This window comes from Oratosquilla oratoria, chromosome 26 (assembly GCF_046742065.1).
Source record: "Oratosquilla oratoria isolate Oo_2021 chromosome 26, ASM4674206v1, whole genome shotgun sequence".
In the NCBI taxonomy this organism is placed as follows: Eukaryota; Metazoa; Arthropoda; class Malacostraca; order Stomatopoda; family Squillidae; genus Oratosquilla; species Oratosquilla oratoria.
Window position 1 is genome coordinate 57,144,584 of NC_134802.1, and position 14,221 is coordinate 57,158,804.

Here is a 14,221-nt window from a genome sequence, read left to right on the forward strand (position 1 = left end):
AAAATGTGTTTGTATGATACTAGAATAATTATCAAATGTTTTTCAAATAAAATATTTTGCTAAATTATATATCAGATGACCTAGAATATTCAAACTACGGTAATTTGAACATTTGGTGACTAAAATTGTTGATAATTTTATTATGGGGAAATAAGGGATGTTATTTGTGACCGAATTGTACCAATGTACACATTGTTGCATTTTAATGCATTTGAGGAAATCTAATCTTCAGCCTGATTATTGTAACATTGTAGTTGGATTCCAACCACTATTTAAATCAATCGAACTTACTGGGAATCTCTACAGTTTGGAAACTCCCAATATTTGAAAAAAAATAACATATACGATAGGGGCCCCTGGTATTCAATACACACACACACACACATATATATATATATATATATATATTCTTTAAGGCATATAGAATTGTATGCAACAGCAAATTGAGCTCTGATGAAGAGTTTCAAGTCTTCTAAAGATCTCTCTAGCATGGAGAGGTAAAGAAAAAACCAAGTTGCCGATAGAAGCCATCTAATGGGGTAGAACAGGATACAAGACGTTTCGCTAATCACAGTTAGCATTTTCAATTGTGACAATAGCAAAGAAATGGAAGATTATAAATACAGAAAGTGAACACTAGGAAAGATTACAAAGAAATGACCGTTATTCTGGTCTGAAACTGGGAAAGGACACTTTGAATATCGGGGAAAGGAACGCGGGATGGGGAACTGTGACCACTGGGAAAGGACACTCAGATGACCGTTACTGTGGCCTGGGTGTCCGTCGCGGCCTGGGTGTCCTTTCCCCGATATTCAAAGTGTCCTTTCCCAGTTTCAGACCAGAATAACGGTCATTTCTTTGTAATCTTTCCTAGTGTTCACTTTCTGTATTTATAATCTTCCATTTCTTTGCTATTGTCACAATTGAAAATGCTAACTGTTATTAGCGAAACGTCTTGTATCCTGTTCTACCCCATTAGATGGCTTCTATCGGCAACTTGGTTTTTTCTTTACCTCTCCATGCTAGAGAGATCTTTAGAAGACTTGAAACTCTTCTACGGAAACTCATCAGAGCTCAATTTGCTGTTGCATACAATTCTATATGCCTTAAAGAAAATATTTTGCCGCGTTACTCCAATATATATATATATGTGTGTGTGTGCGTGTGTATAATATACACACACATACATTATATATTTAAGTGTATCTTAGATTACATACTATCACAGTGTTGTGCATTTATTCTTTTGCTTTCTGATATTTTTTCTCCTCTCTTCCCATGACTCCCTCAAAAATTGCCATTTTAATCTTCACCTTCCGGGGGGGGGGGGTAACTTAACCCTCCCCCCAATTTGGGGGGGTAATCTCTCCCCCCAATTTGGGGAGCACTTGTCTAACTTAACCTATCCACATAACCTCATCTGGTGGGGGGAGGAATCCTCCCCACTCCTTAAAATCCATGGGTATGGATAGATCTTCCCCCATTCCCCCCACTCCCTTCCACTTCCTCCCCTCCCCTCCTTCCCTTCTCTCTTCCTCCCCTTCTCTCTTCCTCCCCTCTCCAGCCTTCCCTTCCCCCACCTCCCCTTCTCCCACCTCCCCTTTCCCCACTCCCATTCTTCCCCCTCTCCCTCTCTCTCCTTCTCCCTCTCTCTCCTTCTCCATTCCTCCCCTCCCCTTCTCCCTCCCTCCCCTAACTCTTCTCCCTTCCTCCCCTTCTCCCTCCCTCCCCTAACTCTTCTCCCTTCCTCCCCTTGCTCCCTCCTCCTTTCCCCCTTCACCCCTCCTCCCTCCTCCCTCCCCCCTCCTCCCTCCCCCCTCCCCCCTTCCCCCTCCCCCTGACACTTTCCTTCATTTTGGGAGCGTGTTGGTCTTTGTGTGACCTGACCCCTCTCCTCTGGTGACTTAGGCCCTATTCACACTAGCGGTTTGAACCGCGGCGGTTCAGTTACTGTGCAAGTCAATGGAGGCGTTCACACACAACCGCGTAGCTTTTCCTTGACCACGCTGGTTCTGCGCAGTTAAAACCGGTAGTGTGAATAACGGGGTCACATGTGAGCTGACATTCGCGTTGATCTGTATCTACGTGTGCGGTTGCTTTGTTATACGTGTGGGTCCATCCACAAGATGTGAATATGTAATTACATACATTGTATATATATTGAGACATTCTGACAGGTTGATGTAAGCGGAATAGGAAACACAGGAGTCTTAGTCTTGAGTTTATTCCTGACTAGTTTCGCAGGTATGCTTTTTCAAAGGAATATGTGTACAAACGGGCTGTGGGCATTATATACATGGGGTGGACCTCACCACCTCTCCGAGTTGCCATAGTTGGTGGCGAATGTGAACATCACATTGTGGCTCATGTAACAATGAAGACATTTTTACAATTAAATATGATACCACTAATACCAAAGAAATTATTAATAGAAAATGTAACAATAGTAATGATAACGATGAAGATAAATATTTAATTAATAATATTAACAATAACAAAAATTATAGTAGCAATACAGGAAATAATAACAATAAAATATAATAAAAGTAATAATAATAAAAACAATAAAAATATAAAAATGATAATTCTAATAACCAAGAAATAAAAATTATTAATAGTAATTATGACAATAATAGTGAAAACAATGATAATTAGATATTTAAATAGTAACAATAATAATAATAAAGATAATGAAAGTAATAATAATAAAGATGGTAATAATAAAAATAAAAATGTAATGATAAAATTATAAATATAATGATAGAAATAATAAATAATAGTTATAATAACAATGATAATAATAATAGTGTTGAAAATAAATAGTAACAAATAGCATTAAAAGAATAAATCATGATAAAAAGTTGGGGCAAGGTAGCATGGAGGAACTTCAGAGTGAAAGGAAGAAAGCTGGAGAGGGTAGGCCGAAGTGGGAAAAAGGGCAAGTGTCGCGGTAGATTTTGTCCATTTCGAGTCACCAGTTCTCTTGTTTGTGTTTTTGTGGTTGGCAATGTAAAGTGATTCAATTATTTTCCGTTGTTTCTTGTGTAGTCCTTTAGCTAGAATGGTGGAACCCTCCCAGTTAGGCAAATGTCCCTCTGTGTCAATGTGGTTAACTAGAGCGTTGGTTTCTCGGTGGTGTCTAATGTCATGATTTATTCTTTTAATGCTATTTGTTACTGTTTATTTTCAACACTATTATTATTATCATTGTTATTATAACTATTATTTATTATTTCTATCATTATATTTATAATTTTATCATTACATTTTTATTTTTATTATTACCATCTTTATTATTATTACTTTCATTATCTTTATTATTATTATTGTTATTATTATTGTTACTATTTAAATATCTAATTATCATTGTTTTCACTATTATTGTCATAATTACTATTAATAATTTTTATTTCTTGGTTATTAGTATTATCATTTTTATATTTTTATTGTTTTTATTATTATTACTTTTATTTTATTGTTATTATTTCCTGTATTGCTACTATCATTTTTGTTATTGTTAATATTATTAATTAAATATTTATCTTCATCGTTATCATTACTATTGTTACATTTTCTATTAATAATTTCTTTGGTATTAGTGTTATCATATTTAATTGTAAAAATGTCTTCATTGTTACATGAGCCACAATGTGATGTTCACATTCGCCACCAACTATGGCAACTCGGAGAGGTGGTGAGGTCCACCCCATGTATATAATGCCCACAGCCCGTTTGTACACATATTCCTTTGAAAAAGCATACCTGCGAAACTAGTCAGGAATAAACTCAAGACTAAGACTCCCGTGTTTCCTATTCCGCTTACATCATATATATATATATATATATATATATATATATATATATATCACACACACACACACACACACACACACATATATATATATATATATGTGTGTGTGTGTATGTATGTGTGTGTGCATGTGAGAGAGTGTATCAATACATATGCGCATTTGTACGTATATGTGTAGGAGTATGGATATGTAAGAGGCTGGTAGATAAAGGTAGATAAGTAAGGTAGATATAGGGGTAGGTGGCAAGAATTTTATTTCATTTGTAGAATGTTTTGAAAAGATAAGCAGCGAAGGAGTTGCATAATCTCGCTCACCGTCTAAAGTTTATAAACAACCGCTAGGGTACATATTTTAATGCTGATGTGGCAATATGTGAACTAAGCCACTCCGCTTCGATGTCGAGATTGCTTGTGTAAGCAGTATTGCTTAAGACGTTGTAACAGTCTTTCTGAATAGAGGAGAAAAAATATTGGTACACGGGAGAAAAGTCACGCCCTTGGGGGGAGGCACTTATAACAATCAAGATAATTGGATGGATAAGGCAGTGACGTCGGAGCAGAAGTGACTTAGTGAGTGGATTGGGGATCCCAGGTGGGAGTCCCTTGGTGTAAATTGAGAAGTCAACTGAAGTCAATTTAACTACTTTTAATTCACCCTTATTGTGAAACATTGCTTACTTTCTACCAAAAGAACTTTTGAAGACATACTTAAGTGATGGAAAGAAATTGAAATTGAGAGGAGAAATAAAATTGAGAGGAGAAATACAAATCAACATAAGGGAACAGTAAACAGAATTAAACCAGTAATTACGGAGGGACACGGGAACTGGAAGTGATGGTGAAACATATGTGTGTTTATATGTACACGTATTTTGTACATGTGTGTACGAGTATATGTGTACATATATGTGTGGGTGATTGGACGTGCGCACGTTTACCCTTATATATAAATTGAGTAGCACAGGTGCTTAGTATCATACGGGATATAAATGTCTATAAACCAAGGGCTTTTCCCCCCTATAAGAGAGGTAGCCAAATCAAAGGCACGTGCCTACTCCCACCCATTCCACTCCCATCCCACCCATTCCACTTCCCTCCACCACCCTTTCCTCCCATCTTAGCTCCACATGGATGATGGGCCATCCCTGTATCCCGCCCACTGCCCTGGGTCAGAAGCAATGTAGCAAGACACAGTTCATCCACAGCAAAGCCGCTTCACTTAATCGGCGACCGTCCCTCTCCGCCCCATCAGCTATAGCCCTCCTAAGGGAAGTACAAGATACAAGAGTTGTTTGAGACTTGTACTGATGAAAGAGGGACAGGAACATGGGTAGATGACGGGTAACATTCCGTCACTCAGAGCGGGTCTAAAGAAAGGGTGTAGAGGTCTGGGGTCAGAAGGGGGAGGAGTGCGGGGTCGGAAAGGGTGGGGAAAGGGGTCAGGAGGGTGAAGATTCATAATCAAACGACTCACAGGTAAACCTGAGATTATGACCGGAGACCATTGTCCTTTGTAGATGTTAAAGCTCAGACATTCTTCAATTAAGGTGGATTCAACAACTGAAGAGTGTCCGAAAAAAAAGATATATCTGTGTGTGTGTGTGTGTGAATGTCGCTGTGCGTGTCTATATATGATGGACGATTGTTAAACTTCCTCATATATGTGGGAGACCTATGGTAAAACCCACATAATTTCCATGCAGCCCCTAGCCCCGCATCTAGAGAAATGCTTGGTCCCATTGTGGATATTGTTTATTAGTTTTCGTTTATATATATATATATATATATATATATATATATATATATATATATATATATATATATATAATGTGTTTGACTTTGAAATTTGGGATTTTGTGAATGCATATGGACGTGGTAATTAGAAAAGTTGAAAGGGAGGCTTTTTGATAGATTTAAATGAATTTTTGGACTTTTGGGAAGGATGTGAATGTTGTGTTGGAGGAACTATTAAAATTGATTGATTAGTGAGGTTAAATGTGTGCCCAAGGACCGGTGGAGTGCCTGTATAGTTCCGCTTTGCAAAGGAAAAGAGTGCAAAAATGAATGTAGTGGTTTTAGAGAAATCAGTTTGTGGAGTGTAGTTGGAAAGGCTTACGGGTGGTTTTAACTGAGACGAGTAGGAGAGAAACTGAGGAACATTGTGGGTTTAGGAACTGTATTGGGTACGTGGATTTTTTTTTTTTTTTTTTTTTTTGGTAAGGCAAATTTGTGAGTTTTTGGCAAAGTTAAAGATGTCTTTTGGGACTTTGTTGATTCAGAAAAGGCTTATGACAAGGTAGGCAGGAAGACACTGGGAGGTATTGCAGAAAGTATGGGGCAGGGGGAAAGCTATTAAGAACAGTCAAAAGCTTTACATGAGTAGAGCTTGTGGCAGGGTTGAGGATGTTGAGAGTGAGTGGTTTGAGGTGAGTGTGAGGCTGCTCCAGGGGTGTGTTATGGTGACATGATTGTTTAATGTGTAGATGGATGGGGTGCTACGGGAGGTAGATGTGAAAGTGACGGGCTGAGGGTTGGAGAAAAAGATAATAGAGGGAAGTGGGAAGTGAGCCAGTTGTTGTTTGCTGATGACACTAATGTGGCTGGGTCAAAGGAGGTTCTGAGGGAGTTAGTGACGGAGTTTGGGAAGGTATGCGGTAGAAGAAAGTTGAAGAGTAAATGTGAGTAAAAGGTGAGATGTAGAAGTGGTGAGTGTGGTAGCTAAATGAGAGAGGTTAGAGGAAGCGGATATTTTTAAATGTTTAGGGCGCATGTAGCAGGGAATGGAGGAGTGGAGGTGGAGGTAATCTGTAAAGTGAAAGAAGCAAGTCAATGTCTTTGGTAAGAGGAAAATTATAATGAGAAGTATCTGGAAATGGATGTGAAGAGAGGACAGTATGAAGGGGTGATTGTACAGAGTTGGAATTAAAGGAAAGTAGAAAGGCGAATTTCTAACATGGTTGAGATGAAGTATATAGGAATTATGGCAGTTGTTACTAGTATGAGTAGAGTTAGAAATGAGGTGGTGAGGAGGAGAGCAACATATTTCCCATCCCTTTTAATACGTAATGCTGATGGTGTAAGTTTAATCTAGGTGACTGCCCCGCCGATTTAATTCTGGGATACTCGTACGAAAATCCCGTTCACAGTGGAAGTAAAAAACTACAAATCTGTAATCGGCAGGGACTCATCGAACCCTGAAAAATACAATGGCATCACAAAGCATCATGTATCTTTGTGAATATGTAATCATTTCACTCTCTGTTTTAATGGAATATCCAAAGCCGGGGTGGGAAGGGAACTGGTAGATAGGGTAGATGAAAGAATCCTGATATGGTTTGGGTACATGGAAGGAATGAGTGAAGAAAGTCAAACTAAAATATTGTGGAAAACAAAGATGGATGGAGTAAACTTGAATGGACGATCAAGAAAGAGATGTATGGGGTGAAGGAGTCCTCGAGTATAAGGGGAATGTCTGTTGAGCAGGGAAGAGAGAAGGCAAGAGAGAGATGTAAACGGAGAACGGTTGTGAATGGAATACAAATTGACGCGGGCCGAAGGGATTTCTCCTCGTCTTCTCTATTTTCGCCCAAGGGGACGAGGAAAGACGGTCGCCGTGACTGTTAATGAAACGACTGGGTACGTTGAATGAGCTGTGTCTTACTGCATTGCTTCTGACCCTGGCAGTGGGTGGGAGACAGGGATGACCAAAGGGAAATGGGAGTGGGAGAGGGGTGGGGGTGGATGCATGCCTTTGATGGCTACCTCCCTTATAAGGGAGAAGAAGCTTTTTGTTATATTTATTCATTTATTTATTTATCTATTTATTTATTTATTCATATCTTTATCGGGATCACATGAAGAATCGTCACCCCAAACTTCGACAGGCTGACAATTCTTCTTCATGTGGACTATCCTAGGGTGACAATTCTTCATGAGGGCCATCCTGGGTTTACGATTCTTCGGTTGTATAAGTTGATGACAATAAGCATAACCCTCATTCAACCTAACCTAACCTAATCTTTATTCCACCGTTGATATTCGGCGTTCTGGGGTGACAGTTCTTCAGGTGACCTTTTTAATTTATTTATTCGTTTATTTATTTAATTTTTTCGTTTATTTATTCGTTTATTTATTTTATTTTTTCCATTTATTTATTTTTAAGTTTGGGTACAGTTGCCACTACTTGTAGTTACTATAGTGGGTTATATCCTCGGTGTGGCTGAGGGGGTTGTGTATCTTCAGATCGTATGTTTAAGACGTGAATGAGTCGTTTACGATGTCGCAAATATACGCCAATCGTAAATGTGCAATGCAAAGAAATACGATTACTTCAACTTCGCTAAGGAGGCCGGCCATTGTTATAATTATAATAATAATAATAATAAATGGCCAATTGGGCCATTTTCAACCGAATAGAAATAATGTGATAGAATAAATTTATTCAGGTGTATCATTTTATGAAAGGAAACAAGATAGTTTCAATATATTAGATCTCAGAATATATATTCAGTATATCGCCCTAGCAAAGGAATGAAGAGATAATATTAAAGTTAGGGCTTAGTGTTTGCATGTATTGGTACCGTTTTCTTTGTTTTGTTGTCTTCACAGAGAATGGTCCTCAATGGCCACAAAGGGACAATTTTATTATTATTTTTTTTATAGAGTAAAGACTGACTAGCCACATTTTACAAAACGAGATTTCATAATCTTTTAAGAATATATATATATGTATATATATATATATATATATATATATATATATATATATAAATATATATAAACAGGAATTTTTGTAATTTTGCCGATGTTCTATTATTTACATATATTTAATATTACTAAGGAAAGCTCATAATTCCGTCCCATCTGCACCTTCTGTCTGTCCCAGTAAATATGTTACTTGGTCCCTCTGTTAATCTATCATGTATCTCTGCGAAATCTGTACTCTTCCGCCTTAAAATCTGTATACATTTCTCCCTCAAAATCTGCCCATTTCCTTCTCAAAATCTGCCAACTGCCTCCTTTGAATCTGTCAACTGTTCGTTCTAAATCTGTCATCTCCCCTTGGAAATCTGCAGCCCCCTGGAAATCTAACTACGGTCTTTTCTTCTTCTTCTTCTTCTTCTTCTTCTTCTTCTTCTTCTTCTTCTTCTTCTTCTTCTTCTTCTTCTTCTTCTTCTTCTTCTTCTTCTTCTTCTTCTTCTTCTTCTTCTTCTTCTTCTTCTTCTTCTTCTTCTTCTTCTTCTTCTTCTTCTTCTTCTTCTTCTTCTTCTTCTTCTTCTTCGATGTCAACTGATACCCCAAGGGTGTTAGTTGGGCCCCTTAAAGTGTCAGAACTCCCCTAAAGCATCCGATTCATGTGTCACCTGATATCTGTCCAAATCTGTCACCTAAATCTGTCATCTGTAAACTAAATCCCGAAATCTTACAGCTTTCCCCCGAAATTTTGCAGCTGTGGCCCCCAAAATCTAATCCCCCAAATCTGTATATATACTTCCCCCCATAATCTATTATCCCAAAATCTCTCTACTCCCCTATCATGTCTATTTCCCCCATTCTCTACTCCCCCACCCCCAAATCTGTCAACTTCCTCCATTCTCTACTCCCCCACCCCCAAATCTGTCAACCCCATTCTCTACTCCCCCACCCCCAAATCTGTCAACTTCCCCCATTCTCTACTCCCCCACCCCCAAATTTGTCAACTTCCCCCAAATCTGTCAACTTCCCCCAAAATGTATCTACATCTCCCCCAAATCTGTTTACTCTCGAATTCTACTTTCCCCAAAACCCAAAATCATTCGTCTGCCCCAATCCAAACCCCCAAAATCTGCAAACCATCATTTATAAATCTGTCAAATCTCCCCTTTATTAATGCTCCACCCCTTAATCTGCCTATCCCTTAAGAAAAATAAATATATAAAAATAAATAAATAAATAAAGAAATAATAATGATAATAGAATAAATAATAATAAATCAATAGATAATAAAATAGATAAATAGTAATACTAAAATAAATAAATAATAATAATAATAATAATAATAATAACGATAATCTGGTTTTAGACAGAACATTATATACAAAGCATGACACTGTGTGTTCTAGAATTGGATCAGGAATAAGTTCGATCCTTACCGTCGGACAGTACTTGAAAACTGCGCGCATGTGTGTGTGTGCGAATGCATGTGATTCACCTTTCCCATTTGGTCTTTGGATCACGTGTTGGACTCGTGATCGACAGCTATTTCCCTCCCGGAAGAGAGCTCAGAGCTCGTATGACCGATATATGGGTAATGCTTTGACTTACACGCACACACACACCCAACTCCCCGCCCACGAGAGTTGGAGTAACGACTCGAAGCGCAGCGATACTGAAATAATTTCAGCCCTGGGCAGGATTCGAACCAGGTACCACCAGCACCGCCGTACTGACAGTCTGGGACTCTACCAACCGCGCCACCGAGTGCGTGTCCACATGTGTATAGGTATGAATATACTGATATATATATATATATATATATATATATATATATATATATATAATACACATCATATATATGTATATATATGTTGTCACACAAATATAAATAAGCTTGATTTTCACGCCGCCATAGACACGGGTCCAATGAATGTAGTCATGGCCACTGTGTGAACATTTGAGAGATTTATTTGTTTGTTCACGCCAGACAGGACCGACTGACGGTGGGAGAGAGAGGGATGGGGGGCAGAGAGAGTGAATGAGAGAGATTGAGAAAGAGTGAGAGAGAGAGTGGGGGGAGAAGGGGGCAGAGAAAGAGAGAGATTGAGGGAGAGGCAGAGAAAGAGAGGGATAATGAGAGAGAGGCAGAAAGAGGGAGTATGAGAGAGGTGTGTATTGAACTCCCGTCGATCTCCCGGGTCGACAGGAGAACATCCCCGGGGCTTGTCGAAAACAGAAAAGAAAACGCGTCTCGTGTTCGAATAGAATCCTCTGGACTTAGCCAACAGCAATGTACGGGGCAGAAACATGGAACATGAGAGAGGAAGAGAGGAGGAGTTTGAATGTGTTTGAGATGAAACGTCTGAGAAGTATGATAGGGGTTACTAGGCTAGATAGAGTGAGAAATGAGGAGGTGAGGAGGAGAACAGGGATGGAAAGGGAGCTGGGAGATAGGGTGGATGAAAGAGTATTAGGATGGTTTGGACACATGGAAAGAATGAGTGAAGAAAGATTAGTAAAAAGTGTGGAAGGCGGAGGTGGAAGGAGTGAATATGAGGGGACGTCCTAGGATGAGATGGATGGATGGGGTGAAAGGGGCTTTACAAAAGAGAGGAATGTCTGTAGAGGAAGGATGGGAGAGGTCAGAAGATAGGGGTGAATGGAGAAGGGTTGTGTATAGATGATACTGTGATGCATGAGGGGGAGTGGGTGGGGGATGGGGGGTGAGGAAGTATATATGAGAAAAAATTTGACGCAGCCCGAAGGGATTTCTCCCCGTCTTCTCCTTTCCTGCATGAGGGGACGGAGAGGGGGGTCGCCGAATTTATGAAGCGGCCTTGCTGTTGATGTGCTGTGTCTTGCAACACTGCTTCTGACCCAGGGCAGTGGACAGGATGCAGGGATGACTCGTCATCCAGGAGATGCCAAGATAGGAGGGAGGGAGGAGGATGGAGGGGAGTGGAATATATGGGAAATGAAATGGGTGAGAATGATTTCTATGCCTTTTTCTTTTTGGCTACCCCCCCGTGTAAGGGGGAAGAAGCCTTTGGTATATGTATGTATGTATTATTATTATCATTATCATTATCATTATCATTATTATTATTATCATTATTAACAAAGGATTACAAAGGAGCATCCCGACAGTAGACCTTTTGGTCCATAACTAGGTCGAATGCGAAAAAATGTATATAATAATAAGTAAATAAATAGATAAAAATTATATAGATTATAATAAGATAAATAGGTAAAATTAAATAATAAACAAAAGTGAATAGTAAATAATAGATTGACAGATAAATAATGATAAATTATAATCAGATAATAATAAACAGAGAAATGCTGATAAACAAATAAATAATACAAAACAAATAGCAGGTATTGTTATTGCTGTTATTTCTAGTATTATCAGTGTTATTTCTATTATTTTTATTATTATCAATGTTATTACCTATATTATTTCTATTATTATTGCTATTATTATCACTATTATTGCATAGTTGTATGGACCTATTTACTGATCATGAAACCCTCAATTTTGAGGAAAACCTTTGCCGACCTTAGGGCTCACACAAAGAAGTCTAACACAGCCTTGCAAAGTTTCTCTTGGAGGCCCTGGGCATCAGGATCGTTGCTGGCTGCTAATTGGGCTATCACACTAGGCTGTGCTTCCTCCGACATCCTACCTTCAACCTCAGTTAAGATAACTAGAGTATGACTTAGCCTACAGAAATCTAGAATTTTCTAAGAACATTTTAACAGTATGTCTAAAGGGCCATTTACACGGTCTAACAGTTTGACAAACCCGGTTTGTCAGACAAGTGTTTGAAGTGATGTTTGGCCATGTGAATGGGGTATTTGGTCGTCAAACACGTTTGTCGAACGTGTTTAACAACCAAAAACCCTATTCACATGGTCAAACCACTTCAAACACTTGTTTGACAAACCGGGTTTGTCAAACAGTTTGGCCGTCTAAATGCCCCTTTACATTCGTCTAGGCTTACAACCTCTTAGTTCGTCATTCAGTTTTGCTATATATAACGGAAAGATAATTTGAACATTTGAAAATTCAAATATTGTAACCGAAATTGTTTCGACTCTAACGAACTCTCAACGGTCGGAGATGATGAAACACGTGGAAGCCCAGTGTGACAACCCCATATGGGGCCACGAGTATCCGCCTAGAGACCCGAGTTCGATCCCGATGACTCTCCCCTTCCCCCCCCCTTGCTATGGCTGTCCGAGCACTTAGGGCAAAGGTGACGGCTTCGGGAGCCGCTAAGGTCCTCCTGGGGTATACACCTCATTTCGTGTCACCATCTCGATGAACATAAGAATGAAGAAGACTGCAAGAGACTATAAGACCTACACTAGGGAGTTCCATGTCTGTTACCACCTGTCATCCCCTTCCATAAAGCTGTCTAATCATTTCTTAAAACCCTGAATAAGACCGCACGGGAGCAACGGAGGACATAATACACGAAATTGATCTAGTCCAAGGGGTGGGGAACCTTTTGTGATTGCGTGTGCCAAAATCAGGTAAATCATTGATACAAGATTTCTTTCTCGGGAAAACGGAGTAAAACGATAAGCCTACAAAGGCCTCCCTTTATCTCCTAATGGTTCTTAGCCTTTTTCAGTGCCCTTAGTACACCTTGATTATCTCAGAAAATGTTCTCGTACCTCCATCCAATACAAATACAATGCAAACATATGAAAAGGATTAGTGATATAAACCTTTCTTTGCTTTATCATGGTAAATATACAGTACCATTACACTGTCTATTATGCCTCATACCTCCAGGTACAAAGTTTCGTACCTCTCAGGGGTACAGGTACCACTGAGGGGTACAGGTACCTAGGGGGGTTACAGGTAGCCCTGGGGTGTAACAGGTAGCCCAGGTTAAGAACCGTCCTAGGGCCCCAGTTCGATCCCCAGCGGAATATGAGTTTACCAATGGTCGCACGAAAGAAGTTGGAGATTTCTTAGTTTTTTGTTTTAAGATGAGCCCTGGGTTTGGCGTGCCGAAAAAAAAAATGTTAGTGCACCAGATTTTGCACGCGAGCCGATAGTTGCCTAACCCTGGTCTAGTGTATTGAGATTATTATTTGTCTGTTTATTTATTATTTGTTTGATTTCCATTTATTATTATTTATTTGTCAGTTTATTATTATTTACTATTTACCTGTTTATCATTTAACTATACCTATGTATTATTTATTTTATTTATTATTATTTATATTATTATATTTTTTATTTTATCTTTTTTTATCATTTATATATTTTTTTGCATCCGACCTAGTTATGGACCAAAAGGTCTCCTGTCGGCATGCTCCGCCTTTGTAATCATTTGTAATTCTCCGTAGGTGAATAAAATCGCCTGCGATAGACAGAATAAACTATTAAATGAGTAAAGATGAATCACACACTGCACCTAGCTGTCGCCAGGCGATTTTATTCAGCCCCACAAGACACCAGCGGCCCTCATTGTTCGCAACAAGTTGGATGCAAGTATGCAACAGTTCGGCATTCGGCCAATTAAGTGTTGCCACGATTCCCAGATCTTTTCGTTCAGGGATGTGTATAAAGCGGTGCGCTTGACCGATCCATTTTGAAACAGGGGAGAAGACTGAATCAGAATAGAATCTATGAAGAGCATCAATGTCATGCGTGTCAGAGCTCTCTTTTCTCTCTCTTCTCTCTCTCTTTGACCC